The sequence below is a fragment of the Mesitornis unicolor genome, unplaced genomic scaffold, assembly GCF_000695765.1.
Source record: "Mesitornis unicolor isolate BGI_N332 unplaced genomic scaffold, ASM69576v1 scaffold26170, whole genome shotgun sequence".
Taxonomy (NCBI): Eukaryota; Metazoa; Chordata; class Aves; order Mesitornithiformes; family Mesitornithidae; genus Mesitornis; species Mesitornis unicolor.
Genome location: NW_010159347.1, coordinates 72,334 through 90,764, shown reverse-complemented (window position 1 = coordinate 90,764; position 18,431 = coordinate 72,334).

Sequence of the window (18,431 nt, the reverse complement as noted above, 5' to 3'; positions counted from 1 at the left end):
TTTTTTGATTCCCACTCCTAAAACTTTTGTTATTTCAGAGTCTTCCTGAGAAGTTTTTGGCAATTGCAATAAGAAATATCATCACTAAAAAAAGTAATACTCAGCATTCTCAAAAAGTGCCAGTAATTTTGACCTTACTGTTCAGCAGTGTTACTTGGAAGTAGTTGTGTATTTTGCTTGCTATATCCCACTCTCATCTGGATTCGACATCAAAATAAGGTACCAAGTGGTGTACTTCATTGCTAAACGTCTGACAAAACTGAATCATGATGATTTTGAATAACTGAAACAAGATTTTCCCGAGGGCTCAGCAGTGTAAGCTGGAAAACTAATTTGGCACCATGAATGGATTTATCACCACACGGGCACATATGGTCCAGGGAGTCTTATACCAGCATTGCTTTCAGAGATCTGTAGTTTATCATAAATCTGTAAACCTGTGTTCTCAAATTCTTGGGCTTTAATCTAGGGATTATGTGATCTGGACAGGTTAACTAAATATTCTGGGTTGTCACTGTCTTTCTCTTCTTTGCAGTGAAGTTTTGCACACTGTGAGCTAACTATTTTGCCTATTTAGAAAGCAATGAATGATGTACTCCATTTGGAACAGAGTATGACGTTAAAGGACCTGGTAACTGCTGGAACTAATGCAATGAGGTCAGGTCCCGTTACCTACATTTTACGAGTTTCAGTCTGTTAAATAACATCCTTAGCTCTTAGCTTTTGGTAATTACAAACAGAGAGAGTCACTGTTTGCATTCCTTTTCCAGCTACTTTGGAAATGCCAAGAGCTGGGGCTACCCAGGCTGCCAGGAGATGCTGCTTCCCTGCTGTCCCTAGCCTGGCACATCCAACGTCCTGAGACGCTCCTCTCTTTCCTGCTTGCTGGTCCCACTGATGTCAGGCTGGTGACCTGAGATGTTTGCAGAAGTGTTTGTGTGATTGTCAGGCTGATGACTGTACATAAACACCTTGAGCTGTGGTTTCTGATATGACCTTTAATGTTCCATGTTTGATTGCAAATTCATTACTCTGCTGGATATGAAGTCCAGACTCTCTAAGCCCAAGCCTCTGTTAAACAGTTGATTTATCTTTTTTATTTTGTTCAGCAGCTGTTCCTGAAAAATAGAAATGGTAATACTGCTTTTTCTAGATAGTTTATCTAGATGTAGCAAAAAATGCCTGTAAACTGGTTCATTCAAAAAAAACTTCATTTAAAAATAAAATTGTATGAAATATATATCAAATATGTGGGGGTCCTTATGTGTGCAAGTTTTTATATTGACTTCAGCATTTTTACGGTACACTGGTACACATTTTGCAATTAATTTCAAATGGAAAAAGGATGAAAAGGCAGGTTTTTTCCCCTTCGTCAGCTAATATGTTTCCTCCAGCATCATCGAAACCAGTGTAACACATGTGTCATGTCTGCTGGATTTATAAAGCAGGATGTAATTAAGATGAATCTCTCCAGAGCTAGTTTCTAGATCAGGTGAAACCTCTGGCCTTGTCCTCTGCTTTGAATGTGTGTATGCGCTTTTGGTGGGTGGAACAGAGACTTCTACAGAAAACTTACCAGCTTTCATTTTGTTCAGCACGTTTAGTTTGTTGCTCATGCGGGGCAAAGGGCAGGAGGAAGAGGGAATGTGGCCAAATGAGCTGTCTGGTTTTGTCTGCCTTTCCCACTCTAGTTTTGGAAACTTTATGGTGAGGAAGTATGGCCTAGGCTCATCTACAGAGAAAAGGGTAGTGGGTATCAATATGATATCAAGAGTTGGAAAGCAAGACTGATAACAAAGGACTCCCCACTGAACCTCCTGATGCTTCCCTGACCAAATGCCTTTCCTCTGTCTCCTCCCAGATGGAGCTAGGAGGGTAAGTGCTTCCTGACCAGCATCAGAGCCAGGATTAGTTATACTTTTAAAGTTCACCACCAGGAGACTCTTAGGACTTTTGGATAGCTGTCTTTTGGAGAATTGATCGCTCAGGTAGTCCCATTGCATGAGAAAGTTAATTCTGACCAGATCACATATTAGTAAGCCAGTAAGTAGGCAATGTTTTTCTTTATTTGATTTTTGGCATCTCCCAGGGAGCAATCAATGCACTTAAAGTTGCCCAAAAATGTATTTTTTTTTAAATTACCACGTAAAGTCAGACTACTTTTAGTCTGGTGTTCTTATGATAAGGGAAGACAACTGTGTCCCAAGTCTCCATAGAGTACCGTCTCTTCTCTCTGACTTCCATAAGCATTTCCCATGGTACTGGAATTAAAGCTCAGGGGAGTGGCAAAGTTAACCTCCTGTCTGTTTGCTCTCATTTCAAGTTCAAGAGCATGTATCTTGATTTTGAAATAAAATGTTTCATTTTAATGACCATAAAGAATTGGCTACCCAATAAAAGATAAAAGCCTATGCAAACCCACTGTCTCCCAGTCTGTTGGCCTTTGTGATTATCTTCTCCCGTGCACTCAGGAGATTTGTCCAGGACACAGAAGAAAGAGCCAACTCTTCTCTGTGCTTCTCTCTTATCTGGAAGAAACTGCTTTAATGCTGCGCCTCAACTACTGAATTTAAAGTCTGAATGTGGCAGTGGAAGGCATCCAGGGTAAAGTCACATCCCTAAACCATTACAGTCTGTTGTCACATACCTTACAGAGACAGCTTTCATGCTGCAGAAGGGATGTAAACTACAACGGTCATAACAGGGATTTGTTTGCTCTTGGCTTACATGCAGTTCTCACAAAATGACTGCAAAGATATAGGGCAAAACGAATTAAACTCTGGAGAGAGTATATGTCCAGCAAACTTAATATGCAGTGTGTTGATATAATCTGCACCAACCCTGCGTTTTTCCAGCCTTGATTCTTGGATGGTAATACAGCTTATGCTTGGATGATCTTATTCAATTGTTACTTCTTTTGCTGTAGGAGGAAAATGCAAACTAAGGTCAGGGCATGTAAAATCCATTTTTATCCCACCAGTGTTATTCTCTGCCATCAGGTCAAACAGAGTTAACAACACATGGTACCACATAAGTTATCCATATTTGGGAGTGGGGAGGGAGGGGGAACAATAATTCCTATACATAACTTCTGTGATCTCCTCAAAGAAAAAGAATGGCAGCATTTATTCTTCCCTGTGAAGGGCCACATGGGTTAATAAAGTTCATCAAGTTACTGATACCAGTGACAATAGTCCCTGCAGATGTATGTGAGAAAATGAAATTCTTGTAAGCATGCCCCAAATTGGTAGATACCAGCTAATTTCCCTGTTCAGTAGAGCGGGTAGATATCCATCCAAATATCTGATCTTGGTATTCTGAAGAGGAAAAATAGCTGGGTATTAAATAATGCAGATCTTCCCACCCCACCCCTGAAGGGCAAAGGATGCTGATTCAAGTAATACTGATTCACTAGCAAAACAAACATGTACTTAGGTGTCATGTTAGTGCAGCCTGGAAAAAAAAAGGCTGTTACAATCAGAGTCTGAGAGAGGCAAGAGCACATTTAAACACTGAAACTAGAAGTTTCTTGTCTGTGTCTCAAAGTTCCTTCAGCTCTTCACCAGTTTGGGAGATAGTCTTCAGTCAGAATCAGTTAGGTTGATTTTTTTTCTTCAAGAAATGCTTGGAAATATGTAAATTAATGTGTGACTTAGATGAGTAAGAGAATATCATGAAGAAATCACCAAGAGCCAACAGCTCTGTAAAAGATAAGGAGTCACGGCTTGCAATGCTTAAGGGAGACCATGTGGAAGATGACTGTGTTGCTTGGGGTGGTAGATAGAAACAGATTAATATTGAACTATTTTGCTGAAATTGTTAGTCTCACCAAAATGTTCCTAGATAAACTTTGTCTAAGAACAAGTGAGAAAATAATAGGAATTCTTTATTTGAAACAGAACCTGTCTCTCTCTTTTCTGTGAGCTATAGACAAAAAGATAGTATCTTTTTTCCTGTGTTGATGTCCTGGTTTTGCTAGGACTGAATTGTAGAATTCTCTTGTAACGTTTCAGCAGTGTTCCCTTTAAATGAACAAGAGTTGCTATTGGAGCTTTGGCTGAGATGGAGTTGTTTTCCCTATGAAGCTGATAAGGTTATTGTTTTCCTTTTGCTGACAGATATTTACATTTTTTCAAGGATTGGCCTGCACCTCTGGTTATAGTTTCTTTTGAGTTTGTTTGTTTTGTTTTGTTTTGTTTTCTCTTCTTTCTGCACAAGAAAAAGGGGAGGGGACTCTCTGGGATAGGTGACCCAGGACAGATGATCCACGTATGATCCAGGCTGTAATAAAGCTGTGATAAAGTTGCATTCTGTCCCATAAATGTCACACTCACTATAAATTGAGGAGTTTGCAGGGGACAACCCCGTCTACCCTTCAAGCCCTTGAACCCTTCAGCCCTTCCTGCTGCTTCTTCAATCCCTTCTCCTTTGTGATGGCGGCCCGTATTGGTTCCTGAGACTTAACCTTCCCTTTTTGCGTTGTCGTTGGCATACAGCCAGTGGCTGCTGTCTGTGAGCTGAGCATAACTTTGATTGCTATTTTATCATTGTTCCTATTCTTGTTATGGTTAATTTGCATTATTATTATTATTATTATTATTATTATTATTTTGTTGTTGTTGTTGTTTTGTTTTAGTTATTATATAGTCTTTATCTCAACTGATAAATTTTTTTATTCTCCTGATTTTTCTCCCTCATCCCTCATCTCCACCGGGGAGCAGGGGGGAGTGCGAATGAACTACGTGGTGTTTAGCTACTTCCAAGTTAAACCACTACAGTTGGAGGGCAGTGAATAGGAGAAAGGAATTGTTTCATTAATCCTATATTTCTCACAGGAACAGACTTTCCTTTAAAAAATCAGCTGTTCACAAGTTCTTAATTGTTGCAGTCTTAAAACTATAAACAGATTTTTTTACTCATTTACTTTACATAATTTACTTATTGTCAGGGTCAAATCTGCAGTGTCATGAAAGTTTACTAGCAAATTTCTTTGGTGTTCACTAACAGCAAAATTTTGTTATTAATTGAAGTTATCAAATTAATTTGAAGAAGTAACATAAACCACTGTACTTTTCTTTATTAATCCTGGTGAATGGTAATAATGATATGTTTCAAAAATTATGTAGGTTTTTAACTGAGATATCTGGAGAATATATCTAGATTGATACATATGGATGTCTCAATGACAAAGTCTTATACATTGGTGTCATCGTTACATCTTCTAAACACTTTGAATGTTTCAATATCACAGACTAGATGAAGTGTCTGTGTAAGTGTTCTTTTCTGTATTCAATGCTGTGCTGGTCTTCGGGAAAAGAAATCCATCACGTAGGTTATCTGTGAAAAGTAATACTCTCAACACTGATCTATTTTATGATTTTGCAAATGTATATTTTTTTCTAGTTTTATAACTTTAAAGATATTGATAGCACTTGCAGCAAGTTAATGTCAGCATTTTTACGAGAAACCTTTACTTTTCGTCTGCGAAAACTGAAATGCTGAAATTGCGTATTCAGCATTTCAGCTTGCAAACAAGTGACTACAAAATCAGCGTAGAGTATTTGTACTGGTGTGATAGAAATGAGGATGCTTTTTGAACAGGCGTGTGAATCAGAACTTGATAAATATGTGAACAGTATTTCAGGCTCCATAATATTACGGTGTCATTTTGTGTATGTGGACCTTCTCGAATACCCAAATCATGTGACTGCACAGTGAAGGGAGGAGGTCTGCTGGACAAGGAGACCTGGAGCAGTGGCAAGTCTGGGTTCTCTGGGTAGCTTTGCTCTGCAGAGAGGACTTTTGGTATCTTGGGGTGTGTAAATGGTGCCGTCCAAGGCAGAGCTGGGAACAGGTGCAAGGTTATGCACAAGATATTTGACTGTCATCTTCATAATGACTGTCTGGGGTCTGTTTGGGATTTTTTTGTTGTTTTTTACAAATAGTTTTGAGTGCCGTAGTCACAGGGATTTATCTGACTGCTTGAGGAGGTGTACATCTTAGCCAGCTGTCTAAATGGTGTTTGTTCACAATAAAGAGAAAATGGCATCATTCAGCATAAGGAAGACTATTTATTATTAGTTCCCTAGAACTGCCTTTTCTCTCATCTGAGCATGAACGTGATGCTAGAGTGGTATAAAAGCCCATATTGAAGGTAATTACAGTTAGATGAGATTGGTCTTATCTGAGACTACCACTCTGTTAATTTTCTTAGAGTAAGCAAATGGCCATAGCTGGTTCTGTTGGGGGTCACAAGAATACAGTGCGATAAATATCTTGAGTTTATGAGTTCATGGCTCTCTGTGTTTTAATAACAAATTAGTTCGTAAAATTTACATCAGCACACAAAAAATCAGTGAAATTTTTGAAATGCATACTTAGCCCTGATAATATTTACCTTTTGAAGTGAGAATAGTGGATATGTAGCTTAAAGCAGTTGTTAGGGAGCTGAAATGGCAATTTTACTGCATCAATAGAAAAGGCAAGAGTTGTAGTGTGCTCAGCTGTGTTTTTGTTGTAGATTTTGTGTATGCCTTAGATACTGATAGCAATGACTTACTTGTACAGCTCAAGAAGGACTGTTCATAAATCAGAATTAGTTCATATGCTCAAAAGAAAAAAGAAAAAAATAGGATTTTAACATTGCTAAAACACAGATAATATTCACAAAGTCCAACTTACTAAGCCACAGTTCTGACAGATACACAAAAGATGCTGGTCTTGATAATTTTTGAAAAAAACTTAATACAGAATTTTGTAATGTTTTATAGTACCCAAAAGTCTCTTTACAGATTAGTAAACTTAAGATCCTCAAAGTATTTTGAGTTTTAATAGAGTCAGAAGAAATTAGGGTTCTAACTTTCTTCAGCGTTCTTTGACGTATTTTATAGCATAAAAGAGTTTTTCATGGGACTTGTTAATTTTGCCCATGTTTGGTATTGAATCACATTCAATTCAGTTAAAAATTCATCACTTAATTTTTGCCATCTAACCTCTTTTTATTCAGTTGCTTCCACTTCCTCATCTTTTTTTACTGCTGTTTTTCTTGCTAACACTATGTTCATATCTGCTTCTTTCAGTGGTATTTATGAGAGGAACCTTCAGTAACAAGAACATCAAATTTGAGATTGCCTCTAGGGTGACATTACTTAAATAGTAAATCAGTGATTTTTTTTCCTCATAATAATTTTGAGGATGTGCTTCATTTGAATTGCTGCAGAACGACTTACAAGAAATGTTACTTCTTAGCATAATAGGTGCTATGGCTAGTGATAGGCTATGATACCCATCAAGTGAGGCATTTCTCATAGTTGTAGATTGTGTCCTGTCTGCATATGTGCAAGATAACAATTTCTTTTATGATCAAGTGCTAAGTTCTTGACTTCATCTTTTGGCTGTAGAGTGTATTTCTCTTGCTTCCCAGCATCAACTTCAGAATAGTTAATCACAGCCTCAACAAATTAAGTGCCTTGCCAGCTCTTGCTCATGTGCTTTGGAGACTGGCAGTCCAGACATCTCTTACAGTACTGGCGTAACTCTTCCTAAGAAGTAGATACTGATCCTAGTTTCCCATGAAGAGTCTTTAATAAAATCCATGGAGGTGGCTACTTAAAGTGCAAATAGCACCTCTTATAGCAATCAGGTGCAGAGTTCAGGGGGGAAAAAAGCCTTCTTTCACAACTTGAAGTCACATTTCTGTCTTATCTCTTTTTTTTGTCTCTTAAAATACTCCTTTTAACAAAACTGACATTCAAAAGATCTTCCCTGTGGTCTTAATCTGACATTGAGTTTCTTAATGGAACCACCCTTTGAGCCTTCTGGCCTTCGTTGGTTGTAATTCTTCTCTTTCCAAGTGCCATTCTGCTCTGCCGTATTTGTTCTGCTCAAAGACTTAGTGTTTCAGATCTATCTTACTCTTCAGGAGGCAAATTTTCTTCCAACTGTTCTTTTTCTAGTGTCCCAGGATTCAGATGAAAAGTTAATTTGCCTTTCAGTTGATCAAGGCTCTGTTCTGCTTCTGTTATCATCAATATCTGTCACATCTTAGGTGATTAGGAAATTGTTAAAACAGATTAACCTTAACTATAGATTAAGGGGACCTAAAATGTTTGTTCTGGTTCTGGAGGGAGAGCCTTACAAGTTTAAAAGAACAACCTGTCCTCTTGAGTTAATGGCCAGCTGCTTCTTGAACAAACTTGGAGATTGACAAAGCCTTAATTAAATTGCTTAAATTCTCGGGTGTGAATGTGATCCAACACTGATTGAAGTTGATTGATGTCAGCAAGCTTTAGACAGGCCCAAGTCTAACACAAAAGAGGTATTCAGGTACTGTCTCTGCTGTCTTGCAATAATTATAAAACAGCTCAGCAGCTTCTTTCTGTCTCCAGCTGAAAAATAATGCGGTGGCTTGAGTTTGGCACCAAATGGCACCTGGAATACAGGGTCTCCAGGATGCTTTGGTCAAGTCTGTGGAGCTGCATCTTTATGGGTGTTATCTCCATGTTATTATAAAACTCTAGAGCAGGAGGATATTGGGTGGTTTTGATGCAATCTTCAAACCTTGCTTCTACTTTCTGCTTTGAAATTATGTTAGAAGTTGTCATTCCGTAAGTGAAAAGACTTAATAGATGAAAATCAGTCAAAATTAAAGTCCACTGAGGTCAAACACCCATCTAGTATTTGAGAGTCGTTTTTACGCTTGTTAGCTAATTTGAAAAGAAGAATGAGATAAAAACATAATATTTCACTGTAAATATTTAAGAATTGGCTTGACAGGGCCATGAATAACCTGATCTGAACCCTTCTTTGAGGAGAAGGTTGAGTTAGATGATCTCCAAAGCCTCCTTCAATCCAGACTTTTTTATGAGTGTGATTCTGCAGTATCTTCAGGTGCACAGTGGGTACTTATCTGTCCAAAGCTGGCTAATCCGAAAGATGTATTTTTGGCTAACTTTCTGCTCATGTTTCTTTGTATTCCCACCTCTTCCAAAAACCTCAGTATAAAACAAAGTTATAAGTGATGCACACCAGAAGAAGTGGGAGTTGCTGCTTCTCTACTTGGCAGGAGGTAGCTTTTTGGAGCACATTACTGTTAGCATTTTGGGTCTGCAAGCAACAAGTGGAAAACCAAAGGAGCACTGGGAGCATTAATGGAGCTCCTGGCAGACGTGACAACAAATACAGCTAAATGGAGTAAAGAAATAATTTATTACTTTGTTTCTTTTAAAAATTGTGTGATGAGCTTTAGACTATAAGACTGTTTAATAAGACATGAAGGGCTTCAGGAATGTTTAACAGCAAAAAAAAAAAAAAGGTATTTATACAGCTTACCTTTCTAACATTCCATTTTTAGAGTGCAGTGAGATTAAGTGGGGAGACTGATGTTTGTGAAAAACCACATGGGTTGGGTCTCTGAGTCTCCTGTGAGGTTTCTCCCCTGCCTCGTAATGTCCTGCCATGTGTTTCTACCAGATGGAGATGAATCCAGCTCAAGTTAGTTTTTAGCTGGGGAAGTATCTGAGTTATATCCTAAACTTTTATTTTATGTACACAAAGATGGAACACTTGGTGCTCTACAATTTTCTGCAACTGAACAGAAAAAAAAAAAAAAGAGAAGAGTGAGGGAAGTGTGGGGATTGTAGCTATCAACAACTTGTCTTGTGGATCCTGTGGTGGATGAGGAGTTGCCTTATGGCACCTTTCAGAAGCTGGGGAAAATTTACAGTACATGTCTGTTTGACATACACCAAACGGCCTCTGCTCTTCAGCTGGATCCATGTGGCTTGTTTTCTAAGATGAGGGGCTTAAATTCCTGGAGCAAGCTGAAGAATTCCACAACTAAGGTTAAACTGTATTTTTAAGTTTCTTATTACAAATCCTAGTTCAAAACTTTTGATTAAAAAAGGTAATTTCTAAGTGTGCAGAAGGGATTTTTTCTGTCCTTTTAGGAAACTGAGATATCTTCAGATAGTAAGAAAAAAATGTTTATTTGTTTATTTTGACAACTTGCAGCTTTGATTTTGCGAGTTGGGATAGATTTTGTTTTGTGGGTTGTTTTTTTTTTTCTTGTATATAAATACATTAATTGCAATTTTAATATAATTAATAGAGTTCTGTGGGTTTGCAACAGATTGCAGAATTTCACTTACCCATGACAACAGAATTTTGGAGGATGTTATGTTGTGCAGAGACATAGTAATCATAAGTAGCTGTGCAACTGACTGTGCTTAACCTTGGGATGGTGAGCTGGATACCTTCTCAAAGTGTGATTGAGGGGCAACTTCAGGAAAATAGAGTTCTCCATTATATGTCACTTTGGTCACTGAAAAAGCAATGCAGACTCTCAAATCTATGTTAATGGCTATACTGCCATACTCATACAGAAATATATCTCAGTATTCAATACAGAATGCAATAAGATTGAATTAGTATTTTTGAGAAGGATTCTGATTTATAAATATTCTTTGCTAACAATTAACTGAACTGAAATATGTCTGTGGCTTATTAAGGCTTACTGTTTTCTAGTTTCTGCTATTTTTACTTATTCCTCTCTACTAAAAATAATAAATTTATTGTCTAGGAACTGCTTTGCCAACTGTGCTTTCCTTTTTGTACATTTTTCAGATTGAAAGCATAAAGGAAAGACGAATTTGGCCTAAAAATAGCATAGATGCCTATGGTAAGTGTTCAGACCTGCAGAGCAAAACAGTCCATTGCTGGGCATGCTGTTGTATCACTTGCTTATGGCTGATCATCCTGCACCAAAGGATGCAGATTGCGCATCCTTCCTAACGCGTCATTTTTCAGCAGCCCTTGGTGGTAGCATCCACGGGGGTTTGCTAACAGGAGACCTTACAGAGAGGTGTCATTTGTGTAAGCCAGACCTAGAGAAGCATGAAATAGCTACTGCTTTTAGCGTCTGTTTCGCCTGACTGGACTCCTCCAGAGCGAGCCCCTGCACCGTCATGGGGCTTGTGGCTGCAAGCCCTGAACATAATGGGTTTTAAGATCTCTTGAATCTGTGAAATGTACTGTCCCTAGGCAGAAAGCTGTCCTTGCCTCTTACCCCCTCCCATCTCCCTCAAGATGCCTTTTCACCACTTAAACAAACCAAGGTAGCAAAGAAGCGCTATATGTAGAACTGAATTCCTGGGTTAATTCCTGTGATTTCAGTGTCAGTCCTCCAGTAATAGGTGAGTCTGCCCCTTTCCACAGCTTCATGCCTTGACTTGAGGAAGACCATTTTAAAGAGTGAGGTTTCCAGCTTCCTATGTGCAGGTGAGACCGCTTGTGAGAAGCAGGTGTGACCTGTTCTTCAGTGGCATGCACGCCAGGTAAGGTGTCTCAGCAAACCGAAGGGTCTGGTAGCAGTGGCACGTGGCATGCTGTTCCCAGCTCCATGGTACAGCTCCACACTTCAGAAGCAGATTGAGGGCTGTTTACTGGGTCCTGTTTCCCATGGCTACTTTAAGGGTGGAGCGTAAAGATGGAAAAAATAAATGTTTCCCCTTTTGTCTTTTCCCTCTGCTATTTACTTGTTTTGTAAGATGTTTGTGGAGTCTGCCTCCAGAGATGCACCTGGCACGGTGGAGGCTGAGCCTTCAGGTTGCTTCGTACTGCTGTAATAGAAGTCCTAACAATGCCAACATTTGAAATGCAGAGAGAAATTGTAGTATCTTCTATCTGAACAGTATGAAAGATTTCAAATCTGTAATAATGGATAAAAATTATGCTGACATCTCTATAAAATCAAGTAGATTATGTATGTGTTTTAATGCTTACTCTGCTGACTGCTTTTTGCTGTCACATTATTTTTGAACAGAAAATACAAAAGCAACTGAAGAGGAGTAATTCTGATATTTGCACACAGCGATTTTATGTATAAGTGGAATAGCAGTAAATTGTTAGAAGAACTGATCAATGTGCTATAGTAGAAAAGTTATTAAATCTTGCTTTCTGTAGTTTTGTGACAGGCAGCCGAGTGAAATTAACTTGTATTTAGAACATGAGGTTAATACCTAGGAGACCTGAAATTGCATTTGTAGTATAATGTATTATGAGTTTAATTTTCTAAGTAGCCGTGCCTCCAAGTGACACTTATAAGCAGCAGTTTAAAGCTGTGTATTCCCACCTCATGTTTCATGAAGAATAAGCTGAAAGCAAAATCTGTTCTGTTTTTTCCAAAACAGAAAATGGCTTTTTGTTTTCACAGTTGGGTGCCAAATTATAACAATTTTTTTTAATGATTGCAATTGAAGCTAGAGGTTAGAATCTCAGAAGCCATTTATAAATTCATATTTCAACTTACTACATATATAGAATGACTTAAAACATTGCTTGAAACAATTATTATTGTGTTTGTTCAGTTTATTTATTCTCCAGGTATATAATGCTCACATGTCAGAAAACCCCAGAAAAGTCTTGCAGAGTTGTCACTATCAGACCAATTTCAGATTTTTCTGTGGAAATTGGTGACTTTTTTTACTAACTGTGCATGTGCAGAAGGTTATTTGGCAATGCCCATTAGAAGCTGGATTAAATAGCATGTTTTGTGGTTTCTTCAGAGGCAGCCACTCCTGTAGTATATATCCCTAGAAGGGTAATACAGATCAGCCAAAGGATGTATGTGGTAACCCAGTAACAAAGGGTTAGGTAAAACTTGATGTGCCTCGGTGGACCTGAGCCTCTGACATTGCTTTCTGCATTGTTCCATCCTAAACCTGAATGTGTTGGCTTGTTTTGACAGAAGTCAACAAAATCACTTCTATCTCTTTTAGTTTGTTGTGAAACAAGTGATTCATTAAGGAGCTGAACAGAGAGAGTCATGTGAGTTGTTCAGCGATGACCGAAGGCAGGAGAAACCTTTGGGCAAAAGATGCATTTTTTTAGTCAAGCATTTTTTGATGCCAAAGCATGTCAGCATTAGCAAATTATTTATTGTTTGTTTTGCAGTAGACATTTTAAAAACAGCTTGGTTTAGAGTTCATTTTGATCTTGAAGGATGTTATAGGACGGGTTCAACTTGCTTCGTGATCTATGGGTAAAACCACCACTCAATAACAAGTAAATGTATCTAAATGGACTATATACATCTGAGGAAAATGTTGAACAAGAAAACTGCTGTCTGACTTCCATTCTAAGTTGGGCATCTGCGTTCTGTATGACTATACTTGAAAAAAGTAAACAAATAACCATATGAAGGAGAGTTATCTTTGTGAATTTCAGCTGTATTTTAGAAATACTATCACTGTATATTAGAACTGATTGTGTATCTTGGTTCACCTAAACTTTTTATTGTAAAATACCTAGGTTTTGAGGTTTTCCTGGTGTCTTGTTGTTTGTTTGTTTAAAAAATTTTTGTTATATAGCTTACTAGTCTTTTAACTCCATATGTTGTTTGGGTAACTAAAATCCTTGTAGGCAGGAAGAACTGTGAGCACAGTAGGCAAGCTGTGAAGGAAGATCTTCAGTCTTAACCATTGAGATACACTTACAGGAGCCTAGGGAGCTGTATAAAGAGCTGTTCTCCAAACTGGAAAACTTTCCCAGATGCCATGCATGGGATCCGAAGTGTGTGCAGTCAAAAGCAGATGGGCCAAGGCACAGGTGACCACATTAGGTAGATGTACTGAGTCGTAGCAAACTCTTCATGGATAGCAATTAAAAAGTTATTTTCTTAAGTGTAACTAAGAGATTCCCTGTTGAGGAGCATTACCATTTTCCTAACCCTATTAAAAATATTACATCTCACACAAGACTTATTTTATTTTTATTTTTTTATTTCTTCTCCATTTTTGTGGTGCACTGTGGGTGTCACCATTCTGCTACTGCTGCTTAGCTTTTCATTTTGGGGACAGGTTGTTTTCTACATGTTAACTTGGGACTACTTTATGGATGGTATGTTATGAGTTGGTTTTATTGTGCCCTTCATGCTGCAACTCTAATCATATAGGAAATCAGGTAATTGTCTTGCATTAATGAAATACAAGTATTTGCCTTTATGCCAGAATAGTTTGTCATCATTTATTAAATATGCAGCCTTAGTGTTTAACATAGTTTAAACTAGATAATTTGTGAAAACCTGAACTGCATTTATATCAATAATTTTTAGTTCCTTTTACTATACTAACAGAATAATAATTTTTTTTAATAGAATGTATTATTTAATCAAAATACTGCAGAGTTGCTTTAAAAAATTGTTTAAAAGGGTTTACCCCAAGTGGTGAATGCACAATGATTTATTTTTCCATGGCAGAACAAGAATATAAGTGTCCTTATTCCTTTTTCAGTTTTTTAGCCAAAAGACCTTCCTTTCTGTAATACTCTTAGATTGGTTGTGGCTTTCTGTTGATACTCTGCTTCTTACTCTAGATACAGAATGTAGAATTTTCCTAGCAGTAAGTCTTTCAAATTAAGGTTTTTGGCTCATATAAAGTCTTTTTACCTGCATTACATGAAAACTGACTGGTGCGTTTAAGAGAATTAATTTAGAAGCAGCATGGAAGTTAATGCTGTGGTGGGGTGACTGGCTTGAGCAGGGAGAAAGGCAAGAACATACGGATTTGAAATAATTGACTGTTAATGTTTTGTTTTGGTGGATGTAACAGTTTTTGGCTATGATTTTAAAAATGCACATGCCAGCTTTCAAAATGTAGAATCAGTTGCTCTAGTATGGATCTGAAATAAGTCTTAAGTCTCAGCAATTTATGCGGCTGCAGCTGAGATCCAAACCCCAAGCCACAACTGTTGTGTTTCATCTTCTCTTCATGCATTTAAAGAGGGGGAACTTGAAGGCTGAAATCTCAAGAAATTGTAATGTGTTCACTAACCTATTACTCTTTTCTTTTTTTTTTTAATGAATTTGGTGCTTCAGTAATATGTGAGTGTGAGATAGAAAAGGAAATTTTCCAGGGAAATCAGTTTATACTTATAGTGTGATTGTACATATATGCAGTCAGATGTGTAGGTACATACATACCTTATATTTAACCCACTTTCCAGAAACCCTAAATATAAAATCTCTCTTTTTTTTTTTTAATTTGAGTACATACAGCAACTTCTTAATATTTTAATGAGTCTCATCTTCATCTGCTGTTAATCTTTTGTATTATGTTATTCCTTCTGCCATGATATCTTACAGGAGTTTGTAGCGGAAAGAATAATGCAGAGACTGAAACCTAATAGATCAAAGATGTGATATCTTTATAGGCCTCTGCTTAGTTATATGTAGGGTTCTGCAGAACTGCATGAAGTCCTTCATCAATCAGAATTTCTACTTGCCAGACTGGTTGTCCTGGAACAGCTGACTTAGAGCCCTTCTCTTGTTTTAGACTGGTGGCAGAGAGGGAGGTCACAACCTGGTCACAAATGTGGTTTTTCAACAATATCAAAAGCAAGTTACAGAATACATATAAGTACTGTTAGGTTTCCAGTCCATAAGTATCAAAATATGCCAGAATTTATATTTTTAAGTCTTTGGAACACTACTTTTTTTCAGGATAGTAAACTCATAAAAGTTTTTAGCAGGGAAGGAAGAATACACTTAATGGCATGTATTTTTAAATCATTCAAAGTCTAGGAATTTATCATGTATATCCATGAAATGTTGAACTTAGTATTTGAAATGTTACTGTATTTTAAAATCAGATTATGTTGGCTCCAGCTCATACCAGAAATAAATTTTAAAGTTATCCATCCAGAAAGATAGCTGGAACTTCAATATCTGAATAAGATTACACTGTATGTGTAAAACTTAGAATTAATAATATTTTTCTTTAGGCAAAAGTTAACTATCAAAGAACTAGTATATGGCCCAAAATATTCAGTGTAATATGAATAAGCTCTACTTGAATTTTCTTTTTGGTTTGTTTTTGTTTTTCCTTCTAGGAGTAATGAGTGCTTTAATGTAATTTCACATTTATACAGCTTCTTTCATGTGGAATTTTTCTTTAACCAACAAAACAAGTTATAAATTGAAATAATTTTAACTGCTTGTTTAGAAGCAACTGTTATCATGGGAGAATGTAAACTCTATTTGAGATGCCTTAGCCTCTGTAAAGAATGAAGATAAGAAATGATGCATTCTGTGTTTGGTGAAAGACAAACCACAAGCTAAGCTGATGAGCCATAATTCTGAGAAAAGAATTACACAGAAGACTTTTTTTGTTAGCTTCAGGTTATAATACATAAATATGTAGACATTTGAAAAGAAACAAAACAAAACAATTTACCTAGGATTAAAAAGCCATAAGACTGAAGATACCTGTTATAATGTGTTCTTCACTAAAATTATAATGTGAAATTGGATAGAAAATCGTACGACCGTTTTCCGTAGTGTATTGCTCTTTTGAATATGACAGGGCCAAAAGGCAGCTTTTTAATTTACACTTCACTCCTCTCCAGTGGCTGTATCCAGAAGACAAGAGTGGGTTTGTTTCTTCGAATAGATGAATAGAGGAAATAAGGAAGAGGCAGGAAAGCAGGTCTGTCAGCACATAGCAAATGTCCTTCCGAAGAGAAAACAGCTAAGTCCGTAGTTTATCTTATCATTAGCTTTTATGCTTTGAATTAATCTGCAAAGCAGTATCTGGTGAAAAGTACTGAGTAAAATTCATTTTTTTTTTAGTAATTATTCTTAAGCATGTGTTTCTTATGATAAGTGACTACTCACAGCAGTTCTGGCTGTAATGGAAAGCAGGAAAAAGTCTATCCTCATTTTGCACCGACCACATCAGCTACCGTAGGTGTATCCAGCCAGGTATGCCAAACCCAGCTGGAATAGCTATTATTTTATGAAATAAATGCTGTCTTTTGGGGTTTTATTGGTTACCAAAAGGTTTGAGTTTTTTTCCTCTTTATGAGATAATTTTAGCAAGCTTAATGATTAAAAAAAAATAAACACAATTTAATGGAATTAAAAAATGCATTCATCAGCTATAAGACTGTGCAGCTTTCCTGCTGTCACAGGAGCTAGTACAGGCTGAGGTTCAGAAGCAGTGTAGGTGTGCATTCTGATTTTTTTTCTTGTTTGTATGATAAATCTCTGTTTAAGATGAGATGATAGAGTATCTCATGAGGTATCTTTAGTGCGCTGAGAAATAGCATTTGAACCAGTCTCACTGTCCTGCTCTAATAGTGTGATTTATGGCTAAGCTCTCTTAGGATAGATACTGCTTTTTTTTTTTTTCAAGATTTTGAATGCATCGAGTATTTTCTTTCAGTTGAAACCCATAATTTTAAAAGATGCAGTTGTGAAGACTGAGTGGGAAAAGCAAAGTGCTGAAATTAGGAGCACTTTTCTGTTCCCCCTCTCCCACCTCTGCTGGAGGAGGAAACCAAGGTTTGAATGATCCACACCAAATTACTTGAACTTGGTTTATAACTTTGGAGGGTGACAAAAACAAATCCAGCATTCAAAAGCATATCTGGTCTGTGGTGTAAACTGCACTATCTAATCCTACTGGGATGCAGGGGAGAGGAGATAGTGTGCAAAAGACAGACTAATATACTAGCACTGTTAGCTGTTAATACAGCTGCTTCTATCTCCTCATGCCACCACTTTCGCTCTTCACTGGCATCACATCTGTGATTTTGGAGAGTGTTTATTTTGCCACAGTTGCATGCTGTTGTGATGTTAAAGGTGGCCCTATTCAAGATGTTGCAGAGCTTTGTCTGCGTAGTCCTCAACCCTCCAAGGCCATGGTACCCAAGAAATCAACCTGCAGCTGTGTTCTTCTATTAACCTCTTGGAGCTACGAGTAGATAACCTCAATTATCTAGAGTCCTGCTAGTGCATAGATTATGTAGCTTGGCTGTTAGAAAATTATCTCCCAAGTGAATACATAAAACTAAATAGCTGAAACTCCTAATCGTAAAGCAGAAGAAGTTCTGCATTGCCGTTTATGCTGTACGTTAATTTATCTCACACATGTACGCCAAAGGCCAACAATCTGGAGTTTTTGTTATATCTTCATAATTCACCCACCGTAGCTTCTTTTTCTTTTTCTTCTGAATTTACTTTCTGAGTTGACTGTTCTTGTAATTTATGTGCTTTCCAGTGGTTTTAAAAAGCAATTTTTTCTTTCGTGTGTTAAAAGAAAGAAAAAAAAAAAAAAAGCAAAATCACTGCATCTGTCTTGGTTAGCAGATTGTCACTTTGTGTTTCGGGTTCCCATGGTTTGTAAGGAAAAGTACTGCAAAATTATCTCAACATTTCAAATTGAAATGTAAATCTTTTCTTATTCAAAAACATTGTCAGTAAAGGGGAAAAATTATCCTCAGAGATTGCTGAGGTAGAATATGGCTGAGCAAATCAAACATTCTTAATCTTTTTTGGGGAAGGGATTGTCAATTTTGTTTAGATGTGCTTTGGCTCTGAATGATTCAGGATGGACTACATCCCTGTCTTTCTGTCAAAGCTTTGCAGAGCTGAG